The sequence below is a fragment of the Phasianus colchicus genome, chromosome 5 (genome assembly GCF_987193195.1).
Source record: "Phasianus colchicus chromosome 5, bPhaCol1.hap1.1, whole genome shotgun sequence".
In the NCBI taxonomy this organism is placed as follows: domain Eukaryota; kingdom Metazoa; phylum Chordata; class Aves; order Galliformes; family Phasianidae; genus Phasianus; species Phasianus colchicus.
The window spans coordinates 23,796,487-23,811,372 of NC_143440.1; the positions used below are offsets into that span (position 1 = coordinate 23,796,487).

General features: G+C 38.7%; 1 long non-coding RNA gene across 1 annotated transcript in view; it reads left to right on the forward strand.

The window, feature by feature from the left end:
* Window positions 1-13,665, forward strand: part of LOC149917806 (uncharacterized) — a 31,452-nt gene extending 17,787 nt beyond the window's left edge. Inside the window, exon 3 of the long non-coding RNA XR_016466842.1 lies at window positions 13,078-13,665. This is a non-coding gene — a long non-coding RNA (uncharacterized LOC149917806). The remainder of the gene's footprint in view (window positions 1-13,077) is intronic.
* Window positions 13,666-14,886: the final 1,221 nt, after the last annotated feature.

A 14,886-nucleotide genomic window follows, 5' to 3' on the forward strand; every position in this document is an offset into this window, starting at 1 on the left:
ACATTCAAGAATCAAGCCAAACAGTAACTTCCTGGTTCTACACCCAGTTTTTTACCTCTAACAAGGAGGTTTTTCAGTTGCCACAGAACTACTCCCATAAACAGTTTTAATTTTCTACAAGTATGTTAATAGTGCCTTTGGATGCCCACAATCACCCCCATTACTCTTCTTTAAAGAAAAGAATGAGAGGCATTTGGTTTTTATGTTCTAAAGAACTATATCACACAGACAAAGTGATCATCAGTCTACTGCCAAAATCTAAGATATGGGCTGGTTCTGACCATCATGGTTTTGTGACTCATTGGCCAGGGAATGTTATTTGGCACATCAGCATGCACATTTGCCAGAAGAATGCCAATCTGTTGAAGCTGACTCCACTTTTGGACAGAAGAGGCCAACACTATTGCTCTGCAAGCATAGCATTGCATGTGTTTCATTGTGTGTTACCAACAAGGTATAAAATGCTATAGTGAGCTTAACTAACAAAGTTTTATAAGATCTTTTAGTCAGATAATCTATTATGGCACCTCACATTACATATGTTCCTGAAGTTTCCACGAGGTAAAAGAGGAAGAGTTACCTTCATAAGAATCTGAAGTTCTGTTCCTTGAAGCACATGTGAAATGAATGCAGCTCTGCAATATGAGAAAGAAACAGATGAATCCATTCACTAAGTCTCTTTCTTTCTTTTTAGTTTCTACTATTCTTACTTTGGGGATTGCTATCAGGATTGGAAGCTGTTAGTTTTGGAAAACAGTGAAGGGCTAAGAGGTGGAGTGTTTTTTCTTGCTCCCTCTCATGCTATTTTTCACTTTCTTTATTAATGAAATGCAATGCTGTACCACTGATGAGCTGGACTTTTCTATGAAATTGAATGAGAAAAACAACGAAAAAAGCAGCTGTAAGTAATACAGCTTTTTCCAACTGAGGATTACACTTCACTGAATTGGATATTGAGTCAGAATCCTAACAGATTGTGCAAAACCCACCAGAAGTCCATTTGCACCTTTGGCAAAAGAACGCCTCTGAAAACTTTCTTAAAGGACATTTCTCTTAGAAAGAGGAATAAAAGGGCTGGGAGAGAATTTGCAAAGAAGAAATAGAAAGATGCAATGTGGGCTCTCAGTGTTATTCTTTATTCTTTATTAAACTTCATTTTGAAACCAAACTGAAAATTGGCAAAGCTTCCAGGAAAATTTAGCAGAGAAACAGCTTGCAGTAATCTAGCAACGAGGGTTACTATGGCAATAGCAGTACACTGTGAGATTTAGTAGATACAATTTTCCATGATTCACAGTATATTTTTAGCTATTTTTCTTTTTGTTCTCTCATGCAAATTGCCTCTCTAAAGAAAAGGAAGGACAGAGTATCTGGATCTTGCCCTCAGAAAAGATGGAGAGGTGTCAGTTTGTGCTTAAGGCAAGTCTTTGTGCTCTAGCTTCAGTTGATCAAGTCTCCTAAAGAAATCTTGAGTCTCTGTTCCCCTTTCATCTTGTCTTGAGCCTTTAACACCACTGCTTGTTCCTTGCTTCTAAAAATCCTTCTATCCTTTGTTCCCCTTAATTTCCTTCTCTAATTCGTGCCCCTGTTTCACAGTCCAAACCCTAGGAATATTTTTTCACCTTCTTTTCCAGCCATTATCCAGCATAATTCTTTTCCATACCACTATCTCTTTTCTCTGTGGCATTGTTTCAGCCCAGACATTCAAAAATCTAAACCACGTCTCCTGACCTCCCTCCCTCTGTGCAGTCCTCTCTTTGGTCTCTCTGTGGCTTGCTCATAGCCTGAGCTGATAAAGACTTTAATGTTCTACTACTCTCAATCACACTAATTCTATCATTCTCCTAACCATTGAGATATACAGTCTCAACATTGTGATTTTTATAGGGCTCTGATGTGCAAGCTGTTATCCTCTGTTTTCCCTAATGTATCTCAAAGAACTGCCCTTCCATTCTTTGACCACATGCCATACCTTGTCGTTTGGGTCCTCTTCTTCCATCACAACTAGAGTCTCTGCTCCTGAGATACACACGCTCAAAATATTCATTATTGAATATTTTCAATAATAATATTTTATTATTATATATTATTATATATTCTCATTAATATTTTCGATATTAATGAATATTCATTACTGAATATTTGAATATTCTCCATATTCAAAATATGAATTGCTTCATTTTTTAAATTTCTATTATTATTATTATATTTTATTTATTTTTATTTGCTTTCTCAACTGCTAATCTGTTCCTCCTCTGCTATGCCAGGTTCTACTTTGGTTCCTCAACTGCATGAACTAAAAAGTTAACTAAGTGCCCTTACTCTGTGTTGGTGCTTTTGATCATCCCCTTCACTTTACCACTGTCTCCAATTTCTCTTATTGTATTCCAGAAGTGTACAAGCGCTGTGTTACATTGGCTTTAATATATGATAGATGGCTCATGAAAAAAGTAAAAATAGCTCATTTTATTTCCCATTTGTAATTCACCTCTGCCTCTTTATATGGAACATTGGCATCTTAGTACTGGTTAAGCAACCAGGAAACTGCACAGAATCACAAGCAATCACCAGAACACGCTCATGCTATTATTCTTTGACCAGCCTTACTCTTCTTCTTTGTTTGTTGAATTCGCTGCAGTATTGTCACTAATTGGGTTCAAAATGTCTGCCTGTTATAATCTTATGTACACAGTTCAAAAGAAATGAGGCCCTGTGAAGCCTCTCTAAACTTTGGAAGGAGTGGAAAAATGCTGAAAAAAAGCAGTTCTTTAAGTCAGTCAGGGCTGAAGAATCTTATGAGGTTCTCTGGAAGGCTTAATAAAGACCTGAATTTGGATACCCACTGTTCACAACTCCTGCTGGTTTTAGTACTGGCTGCAAATACCAGCATACATAAATGCAAATAAACACATACAAAATAAGAACTAAATCCTAAAAAAATTAAAGTTGAAAAAATACAGAAAGGTTGTTTTATCAAAGCATAATATAATTTCATAGTCAATCTTCCTGCTACAAGATACAAGAAAAAGCTGACTGTTTATGTGTATTCATAAGCATTTAGACACAGCTGATCAGTAGCTGGGGCTGTGGTGCAGTGTTACATAATGCAAGTTTATGACTTTGTAAGATGACGTTTTCCTTTCCAGCATTTCTGGACTTGTTTGTTGATTTTTTTTTTCCCTATAATAAGAAAGTAAAGTATTTCAAATAAGTACTCTGTACATTTTTTATACCACAAGGGGCATGTTAAATGCACTAATGGTATAAATATAACAATATGATGATTCCTCTGTCACAGAGGGCACTAGACAAAGATGTCCTGATCTTTTCTGTGATAACACTCCCGTGTTGCTCAGATTAATGTCTTCTCCTCTGAATCATCATGAAGCATGGCAATATTCCTCAGGATAGTAGACGGATGCAAAACCCAAGGAATGAGATTTCCTCTCACAAGAATCAGAAGTACTGGGGCTCCATCAATTTCTCTCCATCAGTCCCTCTTGTTGCAGCAGACTTAGCTGGGCAGAGGCTCTGCTGTGCTCTGGAGTGGCAGGTGGACACTGCAGGACAGGAGCTCTCATCAAGTTCCCAGCATGACTGCGAGCAACCATTACAGCTAAGAGTCTCAAGACTTCTAGTTCCCACTGGGCCGTGTGTTTTTCTGACACTACCTGATCTGCTTTGTCCTCTTTGGTGGCTGGGAGTGCTGTTTTCTGACTGTAAACTGTTTTCTCCAGTTTTTCTTCTTAAAGGTACTCAAAAACCTTTGGTTATTATTGCAGGACTTTACAAATAATCATTAATGATATTGCTATTGTTCTACATCTAAAGTAATTAAATACCTGTAAGTAAATGTTATATTTGCAATTAAATGCCCATATTATATTTTCAGAAATGTCTCCTGTGCCCACAGCTATCACATAGCATTTTCCGCTACCAGAAACTAGGATTTCTTAGGTTGAAATCTCTTTTACAGCCTTTACTACACTTTTTATCACCTATGCATCAACATTCACAAAAAGAAAGCAAATATAATATGTTCTTGGTGGTTTTTTTTTTTAAGTGTTTGAAATCTTCAGTGTGTTCTGGGTGGTTCGCTAAATAAATACAATATTGCTATATGTTGTATTTAGTGTTCCAGTTTCCAAAATGTATTCCCTGCACAGTCCAGTAGATGATGCTAATGCATTACAAACTATTCTTCAAGTGTAGTCCAAGGAGAGCTGCGTGTCTCAAATATGTATCATTGGCACATCTGAATCGCTCTCTTTGATTCCAGTATTTTCTAGTATGTGCAATTTATAGTTTCAGAACGTGTTGTTTTTCTGCTGTAGTTCTGTTACTTCCTTTGTGTACCTATGTATCAATCTTTCATAACTCTCTGATACTCCAGTCAGTCTGACATGAGTTTGACCAGTTTCAGAAGTCCCTTGGGTATGTTTGCCATCTATTTACTCATGATTTGTGATGTATGGCATGAGGCTTTTTGCTATGTCAACATTTATTCCTGTTTCCTGCCAGAGCCTAGATAGCTAGTTAATATTCCTCCTAAGCTAGCAGACTAGCACTTGTGGTCCTTCCAGCTATTGGATCCTATCATAACTGTTACCTGCTTGCTTAATAGACTCACCACCAGAAGGACACGAGCCAAGAGAACCAAATCTTCTAAGAAAGAATACAAAAGAGGGAACTGAGCTACCACTCTTCGATCTTTCTTTCTTTCTCTTTCTCTTTTTTTTTTTTTTTTAACTTTACTGCCTTGGGAAAAGTACGAGCACCCGAGAAGATGGAGAAAGAACTTTCTTGTTTCTCACAGCAAGCAGGTCTGATGTCTGTCCTTGCTAGACTGTGATGCTGAAGCTAACTAGACCATTTGACTTTTCTTATACCTTTTCATCCAGGAAGGATTAATTATGTGAGAAAGTTCAAGCTTCTCAAGTCACTCTTCAGCAGGCTCAAAGACAGGCAAAAACCATTACTGGTAATTGCATTGCAAGAGTTGGCAGCACAGATGAGATCTAAGAATAGGCCACCCAACCAGCAGCTGGGGCATGAAGCTGGTTTAGGAAATGCATGATTCAAGGTGTAGGTGTTAGAGCTTATGTGCCTTAATCTATCACCTGGGCAAAAAATTCCAGAACATATGAGTAAACCAGGAAGAAACAGTTCAGCAGAAGCTTATCTAACTGTGCAAGGCATACAGGCAGATGTGCATGATTAGTTGTTGTGTAGTCATTAAAGCAAAGAAAGAAAGAATGGGCAATTGTTTGAATAGAAAAGACAAAGCAGTGATCTTTTTCTATTTCCCTGGCATAAATCAGCAACAAATATGCATTTGTCACCATGTTCAAGGAGAAAGAAATGGTGAGAGACAGAAAGAGAAAGCACAGCACTACAGCCAACAGTACATGCTATCCCCTGGATTGGAATGACCTGCCTGGCCAGTGGTCTGCCTCAGCCCTGGTTTTGTGATGTGTGCCCCTTTGGATGTAAGCCTCATCAAGCGTATCATTAAAGTGTTAGAGACAAATCATTTGAGTACAAAATAGTAATATGTATGTGTAAATACTGAGTCATCTCTAACTATCCAAGTAAGGTTCTAACGTGGAAAATAGCCAAATCAGCAGTCCAATTATCTGTTTTTTTCCACAAAGTCCTGTTATATTTGAGATCTGGAGGACAAAGCAGAAGTACCTGGCTTGCTCTGCACAGTAATTGCCTCTGTGAAGGAATAAAAGGCAAAAATTTTATAGAAATTTAAAAGAAAGGGCAATGAGTGAGAAAACACAGACTTTAGAGAGAGATTGCTTTCAGCCCTGGCAGGCAAAAGAGCTATTGAACAGGAGAAAGAAGTACTGAAGAACTGGATCTGTTTTGTTTTATCTTGAACTTTGATGCGCCCTGGAGAGGGGCAGACTTTTTGTGTAATTGACAGGAATTTTAACACGCCGGTACAGCTGGATGATGAGAAAGAAGCTGCTGGTCGCTGTAGCTTAACTTGATAGAATTTGTCAGGAATGGCTTTGCTTGCTGTGATGAGTAAGCACGGGAGACATTTCATTGCTACTGTGAGGCTGGTTTTAATTCACTGTAGACATTTGGGTTAGGAAGCTGAGCTTTATGGGCCATTGTGTTTAAGTAATTTGAAACAATTGTTTGGGCTGTTTTAGGGAAAGCTGGGTTTCCATTATGCTGGTAATCAGGAAGAAACGTTTAAGTCAGCTTTAGCTGGACTAATTTGCTTAGTTTTGCCTTTGAGTTTCATTGTATACATTGAGATTGGTATTTTTTAGTTTAATATAACAGATTCATCTCAAAATGGTTTTTAGGTCATAGAAGCATGGATTTGGGTGTGGAAAAACCTTTATATACAATAAAGATACAATCAAAAAAGATGAATAGTGGTAAATGAAATTAATTTCTGGAAGATTAACAGTGGTACAGACATTCAAGAGACATCATCTAGAATGGCCATAATGGAAAAGACATTTCTCTCAAGGTATTACTAATTTCTTTAAGAGAAACTGAATTTTTGCTGAGAAAAACTCATACAGTAAATGGCCAGGGTATGTATTGTTAAGCATTTAGATGCTGAAGGAATACTGAGTTCTTTTGTCGTAGCAAGGTGTGCACACTGAAAGTACGCACACTGTAATTTCTACCACTTCTTTGTATGTGATCTCCACAAATAAATTGCATAGAAAATTGTATAGCTAACAATCTGAGACTGCATGATTCACATGTGAGATTTCAGTGGGTTGGAGCACACACGGCAAGGAAAGAAACATTTAAATATGAAGGGTTAGATTTTTAGAACTGTGAATGTTCTAAGCAGCTTAATACGAGTAAAATATAATTTCTAACAGTATTAGAAACTGCCAAATAGGAGAAATCTGATCAACTTCCTTTTCCTACAGAGAATAAAATTAAAAACATTGTTCTCCTTTTGTGGGCAGGGGGAAGGGGCAGGGGCAGAATTGCAAAGAAAGTAGGTCATGATGACAGCTTCTGTCCAGTTAGGTAGGATATTTGGAAGAAAATGGAATACAGTTTGTACTTCAGTATTTTTGCTTCAATGAGCAACAAGAAAAGAAAGTTTTTCATAAATTATAATGAATGGAATGTGTGTTAAGTTCATCCTATGCTTTCAATTAGAGATCTGAAAATCAGGAAAGTGTTTTGATTCAAATTCTGAAGCTCTTTGTTCAAAGACAAAGGAACTGGCACATAGAAAAGACAAAAGTACTCTTTTTTGCCTCTTGAGTTAAGTAAGTAGAACTTAGCACTGATAGCCGCTGTATAGAAAAAATGGCAGTGTTAGTTAATGGAAAAACAGGAAAAAAAAAATAGGGGCATAGGAGCAGTTCATAAAACTTTAACAAGACTTTAAATATTTTTGAATGAGAGCTTCTTTTTGAGTGATAAAACTGACTTGGAGCCATCTTTCATAGCGCCTAAGTCTCAAGAATGAGAGAGGAGGTGGTTCCCAGATGCAGGAGATGTCTTTGAGCAATACGCTGTTTGTTTTTTCACGGCAAAGGTGCAGCTGGGAAAAACACTGAGCTATAGCAGATGCAGTAAAGAGACAGTTTCCTGCAACATATGAGAAGAATTTGGCAACACGGAACTTCTTTGATCTCATTCTTTTTTCAAAGTTTGCAGGACAGTCTTGAGTGTGGCCAAGCGGTGTATGTAGTTTCGTGATGTAATGCTTACAAAAAGCAATGCAATACAAATTCACAGTACCAGCTGTTTCCAGCCGATAATAATCTCCAGCAGTTGTATGGCATGTGTCTATTAGCTCAATGTATTTATAACTGTAGACACATTTTTAACACAGTCATACTTTGTGAAGATGATTTTGAAGAAAGGTTGTCGGTTTTTCTTCAGTGTTTGTTTTGTCAAGGAGCATGGAACCATTTTACTGAGGCTATTTTTCAGTTTGACTGAAGCAATGTATCGCAAAGTCTTGCAGTTGGAAAAGAAAAGTACACATTTTCAACGAGTGTTATGTGTTATTTTCAAATAAAAATAAAGATGAAAGCATTCAAAGTTAGCACCACTGTAACTTGAGGGCATTCTTGCTGGGCTGACAGGGGCATAGGGAACAAAGACCAAACAGAAAAACAGGTTAACAGCAGAGAGTAGAACCAAAGGGAGCTGAACTAAAATTCTTACTGCAGTTTAATTTCACAATTTCAGAGTTTCAGTTTTCAGTTTTTCATTAGTCAATATATTTCTGTGGGACCTAATCTTTAGTAATATGCATGGCACCAAGAAACGTGTGCATAGAGTACATTACAGGTAATCTATAGTATTTCAGGCTTTCACAAAGGTTTCCCTGGTTTATCTGGAGAACACCTGCAGACCCATGTTGTAATTGCCAAGTGAGTCAAAAGCTAATCAAAAATACAGAAACAGAATCAGAGATAAACTGTCTTTATTTCATTTGTATCACAAATTGGATTTTCATCAAAGATTTCACTGAATGGGACAAGTTTTTAAGGAACTCCTCTGGGTGAAGTGGAAAATAAGTCTTCAAAGTGCTGTACCCATACACTCCTAAATTTCTCTGGTGATAGCAATTATATCCACCTTTTATTCCTGGGTCAGTAATGTCCATAAAGTAATGCAGTTGAGCTGCTGCTGTCTGATGACTCGTCCTTTTCAGGAACATGCATGCAGTGAGTGGCTTGGACTTTGTTATGGTGATATGGGGTTCAATCAAAGTCATCTTTAACAGAGAAGAGAAGGAAGAGTCTAGTCTGCTATTTCACAGCAAATGTAGTAAATATATATATATATATATATAAAATAAAAATATATAGTAAAGAAATAATTGCTCCAGAAATGAGACTTTATAGCTGTGTTCTGCTGAATGAGCAGGGTAGTATAGAAGGGTAATTTATTGCAGACAATTCTGTTGTGTCATTATTCACCCAAAATAATGTGACTTAATACACTTGCAGACTGGTAGGTTATTTCCATAGATACAGTTAAGAGCTAAATTGAGAACTCTGGAAGTGAAAAGGGCTATCCTGAAAAGCTGTAGTGTGTATGATGCTGATCATTTGGCTTGGGATTTCAGATTTAGAGGAGTTTTGCAGCCATATAAAATTACTGGAAAATGCTACCTAAGCATATCCAGAAGGCTTATTTAAGCCTAAAATGGTATTTGTGGGAGGCTGTGTGTGTTTGAGGCTGTCAGCTGACAAGCATTTCTTCTAATGACAGTTCTGCCTCAGGCTGTCCTTGACCATGCCCAATTTCTGACACATGCTGGGACAACTGCACAATGAGCAGAAGCAGGGAACTCTTCCAGATGATAAATCACCTTCTTTTTTACCTTTGACTATTTTTCAGACAAATCTTTTTCCTAATGCAAGTCATCATTCAACAGCTTAAATACTCAATCTGAAACGTTTGAGGACCAATTGGAGGACCAATAAATTGTCAAGAGTTAGAGGTTACTTCTTAGAGCAGCACTGCTTATCTTTGTTCAGCAATATTTGCAGAGGTTCAGAAATTCCCAGGTGCATAGTTATCAGGAAAGACAGCTTTGCAGGATGTTTGTTTTATTATTTCAGCTTATAAGGAAAGATTCTGAATCCTAAGCATGCTAAAGGGAGAGTTGATAGTAAGAAAAAATTTAATTTGAAAAAGATTTTAAAATGTGAACAAACAAATCTTAAACCCACATAGGCGTGAGCAATGTGAGGAGATTTCTGACAATGTGCAGATTGTCAAATAAAAATAATGAAAATCTGAGCAACCAAAAGGTTGATCGATCCTGCAAAGATTTCTTTCAGTGCTTTTGACTCGTTTTCTATTCCAGTTTTAACCTTTGAGTGAGTAAGAAGAGCTTAATGCTCATATTTTCAGGTAAACATTTTAGATTTGAAGTGTAATTTTAGTTATTGTGGGAAAATGCCCAAGAAATTCTGAAGTTAATTCAAGAAACTTGTAGAAAAATCAAAAGTACATATAAATAGGTATGCACTGACAACAGGATAGCTTAAATATGGTTTTATAGTGTGCATGAGATATAGAACTATATTATTTTCATTTGGACAGGAAAGATTATTTTGTAGAAAGCTCGATGTGTTCTCAACTTCAGGCAAATTTTAGTAACAGTAAAAAAAAATCTGAATTTATCACTGGATACAGTTTTAGTTAATAATTTGTGCATTAAGGAAGTAATTGCATCTCTGCTTGTATATTTATCATTCACTAATTGTGGAATTTTGTTTGGACCTTTGCATGGATACAAGAACAGTGGCATTGTTAATCTTTCCTACCTGTATATGCTAATAATTCTCATCTTTAGAAATTGAAACTGGAGCTTTATTATAGAATATTAGCATTCCAGACTTGATTATGTTTTTAACTTGTATCCTAGGGTTAAATGTGAAAGAGTTAAGTCTTCCAGAATAGTTGCAAGGAAAAGAGATAAAGACTGAAGGAAAAAGAGACAAGAAAATATAAGGTGTTGTTTTCTTTTTCAGTTTTCGGATAGGATTTAGTTCTTAGAAAAACTGTTTTAAAGCAATTGGTTGCTTGCTTGCTTTCTAGCTGAGTTAGATAGATTTGACTGTGAAATCCATTAACCCAAGGCCCGTGTATGCGTCTGCAGGTGTCCCAGTGGAATTCAGAGCTGTACGTTTCTCCAATATCTGTTAACTACTTCAAATATAAGGGAAGATGCTTAGTTTTTCTTCAGGAGAATTTTTGACATTCTCTTCCCCTTTGGTCATACAGAAATGATTGGTAGAATTTTAAATTTCTTGAAATTATAACCTTCTTTCCTACTTAGGTTATGTGAGCCTTCAGTATTCCAGTCACGAGAATTGTCCTGACACTTCAGTCTTGCCAGTCATATCACATTTCTTTTTAAAGTGGAAAACTGTCATTTTTTATCCTGGTTCCTCAGACTCTAGCATTAGAAGATGAACAAGCAAAATGTTTCTTCTCTTTAAATTCTTTTGACAGCTTATGTGTGCCATACACTGACTTCAAACAATATTTTTTCTATCTTCCTCTTCTGTTGTCAATGTTACATCCTTCTGGCCACTTTTCTAGTGAATAAGATGAGCATTCATGTCTGTCAAGTGCAGTAAAATTGCAGCATGCTGCCCTGTTATCACTGTGCTGTTGGCTTTATCTGCCCTTTTTGTCATGGAGTCACCAGCAGCTATTGCTCAACTTTTTCCAAGAACTCCCGCCAGGTACCTCCTAAAATTTTCTGTTCCACTTTGCCAGACAAGTTCCTCAGCAGGTGACTTGCTGAGTGTCTAACACTGTTTCATAAATTGAGCGTTTTCTGTTTATCTTTCCCCCTTGTGTTTTAAGTTGCCAGTCTGCTACAAAGGTTTCTGCTTTTTTTGTTTTCTTACTGTTGAGCCTTTTTCTGGTGATCCTTGCCAATGGTTTCTGAATCTTGTCATTTAAAGAATATTAATTTGCTCCTACTTGGGATCACACTTCAATCCCAAGAGTGTATTTCACACTGCATTTCTGCTGGCTTGTACCAGGTGCACCTCTTTCAATTAACAAAAATGGAACACAGCATATCCAGTACTGGTCACAATTGCTGTTCCCTCATCATTCATGCATATGGCAGAGAACAACTCTTTTGCAAAAGGAATTGTACTTTCTTCTGACCTGTCTTCCTAGGTGGACCTACTCCAAATTTCAACAAAATGATATACCCAGAATCTCTCTCCTCTTAACTTTCTGCCCTTACAGAACAGACTCCAGACATCTGATGTGATCAGCAAGTCCAAGACACAAGGTTCACATTCTTCTAAAGCAAAAAATATGCAGATGTCCCTTAAGTAGACCACTCAGAATCACCAAGCTCCAGACCATGAAAAGACACAAGCCAAGCAAAGGTTCATCTAATACCATCATTTCCAATAACAGGATTTGCAGGTGGGCTCTCAAAAAATCCTGTTATCTATTTACCCAGTATAGTCACTAACTGCTGATCATACAATTCCAGGTCAATAATAAATATACACTCCACCAGCAGCCTAATAAAGAACTTTAAGTGTTATCATTGTTACAACATCAAAAAATTGACCATGTAGGTTTATTTCTCTTAGCCTCACAATCATCCCCTGTAGGTTAGTTTACCTATTAGTGAGTCTTTACATGTTCTTGGGATTTTTTTTTAATCTTCAGGTTTGTTTGAATCATAACCGACTCTGATGTTTCTCATCTTAAAAGTTGTATTATTAGTGGCTGTAAACTCAGTTTGGAAATTTAGAGTTTATTTCTTCAAGTTATTCCTCCTTAATTTACTGTTTTTCTAGTTGGACTTCATATAAAGCTACTTTTCAAACAGACAAAATTTTACAAGTTGGGCATATGTATCAGACACCAAAAATTCACAAGTCAATTGTCTTTCCGATACTTTAGAAAATTAAGTATCCATTTTTATTTACAACAGAGCAAGGTTGCTTCTGTAGAGAACAGAAATGCTAACACTGAATGAAGCATGAAGTGAATGAAGCATGAAGGGCAATGCCTCTGTGCATGAAGACACCAAAAGTAACAGTATAGTTCAGGAATTAAAAATACGGCACATAATGATTACTGAGGGCACTATCAACAGCAATAAAAATGATAATAAGGAGTACATATACATCAGGACGAGAAAGCCTGAACTACAGCTAAAACCATGTCAAGATGATTTAGCAGCAGAAAAACTGGGTTCTGCTAACAGATTGTCACACAAGCTATACCTGACATCTCAACAGAAAGGCAGCAATAAACATTAACAAAAAGAGAAAAGGAAGACAATGGGAAGCAGCCCTGACTTAGGATTATGGAAGATGAAGAGAGCTAAACTTCTAAGATTGTCATTTAGTAATACCATAAGAATTTTCACAACACTAACACACACAAAAAAGTCATCACAATACTCCCATGGGGCTTCAAGAGATATATCCCTGTTGGGAGGACTTCCATCTGCAGTGAAGGCTACAGTATGAGATGCCACTGGAAGATCTAGCACATTTCCTTCTTCGCTTCTCCATTTTTGCCTACCTAAACCTTCTTCTGCCTCCTTCCTAGGGATCCACAGTTAAGGCAGCTCAGCTCTGTTCAACACTTTTCCAAGGAAAACAAGCAAATCCACTGGTTGCTCTGAGTGGAATCACAGCCCGTTTCTCAGCCATCTTCCCCCCCTCAGCTGAAGCAGAGAAGGCATGAAGCAGTACTGTCCCAGTGAGAAGAAAAAACTGCTGGAGGCAGAAGCACACCCAGCAGAAGCAGAGCAGAAGGTAAAACCATGGATTCCACAGGACAATGCTAAGTATGTGCCTAACTTATAATACTGTAGTATCTTGGTATTCAGTCATTTCGACCACAGCGGCAACATATACATTTAGAATAACATTACCATCATACTGTTGATAAATTACTCATCATGGCTGTCATTGCTAGATGATTAAAGGAACGCATTTGTCTGGGCTGTGTTCAAGATGAGCATTTTCATCTCCTGCAAGTCAGTGGTCCATTCATTCTTCCAGGAGCAGTAAATTAGATGTTGAGTAATCTGCCCTATGAAACGTGTAAAGAAGCTGTTAAGAGAGCACAAAATATGTTTAGCCAGCAGTACCAGCTGGATGTGAGCCTGTGCAGGATACTTTGTTCAGCTGTCAGCTGCCAGCAGAACCACACAAGGGTTAGTCTGTAACTCCCATCCCTCATCCTGCTTTTCGTCTTCCTCTTTGCTTTGCTGTGTAGGGAAGAAAGATAATGATGTAACAGAGGGGCAGAAGCAGATACTGGTGCATAGATGGCTGGGGAGGATAGGCACAGTGGCACGTATGTAACATTGTGCACACTGCTTTAGATCTGTTATTGGGTAAAAGACACCACAAATAGCATGAAATGACGTTCTGCTCATCTCACCTGCCAGTCCTCTTTCTCTGAGGAAAGCCATTTCCTTGTTGTTTGTTTGCTTCCTTTCTGCCACTGTGAATGGTGGGGATCGGCCTTGTTCCTGGTACCTTGGTGCAGGTGATCTCTGACACCAAGGGAAGGAAGGAGTGGGGTGGAAATAGATGTTGGGAGAAAGGTCCTTGTGCTACAACTGGTGAAAGCAGGCCTAGAGCAACGAAGACTGTAGCATTCCCTAGAAGCAGCAACACCAGCTCCCTCGGGAATGCTCCACCACTAGTACACTGACATCTATCTCTCTCCAAATGCAAGGTACGGCAGAGGGGAAGAACCCTGCTATTGAAAAGCTGGAATTTTTTTAACCATTCTCATCTTCACATGTTCTTCCTGAAAGTCAACTTAAGATGGTTTTACTGGGCTAACAGTAAACGTGCTTTACAAACCCCCCAAATTTGCTCTTCAGAGTAGAGCAGCAGTGTGTAAAGCCTGCTATTTTGCCATCAGCAAAAATCAATACAGACCTCCAAAGGAACAAGCAGCAGTCTCGCTGTTATGTGATGACCTAAGCAAAGCGAGCTTTCTAGGGATAGATGAGAGCTTTTGTTGAAGCAAATAATGCAGCCGCTCCGTCGTGGATCCGTTTGGATCCACAAATCTTCAGAGCAGGAGATCGGACGAGAGCACGATCTCACCAATAGCCGCTCTGCTCCCCCCGTTGTACCCCGTTGTTCCGTCAGCTCTCCGCCAGACGCCCACCCGAGCACGGTGCTCCCCGTTCAGCACACACGCTCGGCCCCCATCCCAGCGCCTCTCCTCCGAGAAGAGAAGCGGGGATCCCGGCCTGCCCCTCACGGCGCCGCCCCTCCCCGCCGCCCGCCGGCGCCGCGCTCTCCCTCCTCCCCCGCCCCGGGGCCCGCGGGCTGCGCCGCCTCCCGAGGCCGATCCGCCACCGCCGTGACAGCGGCTCCGCACCCCTCG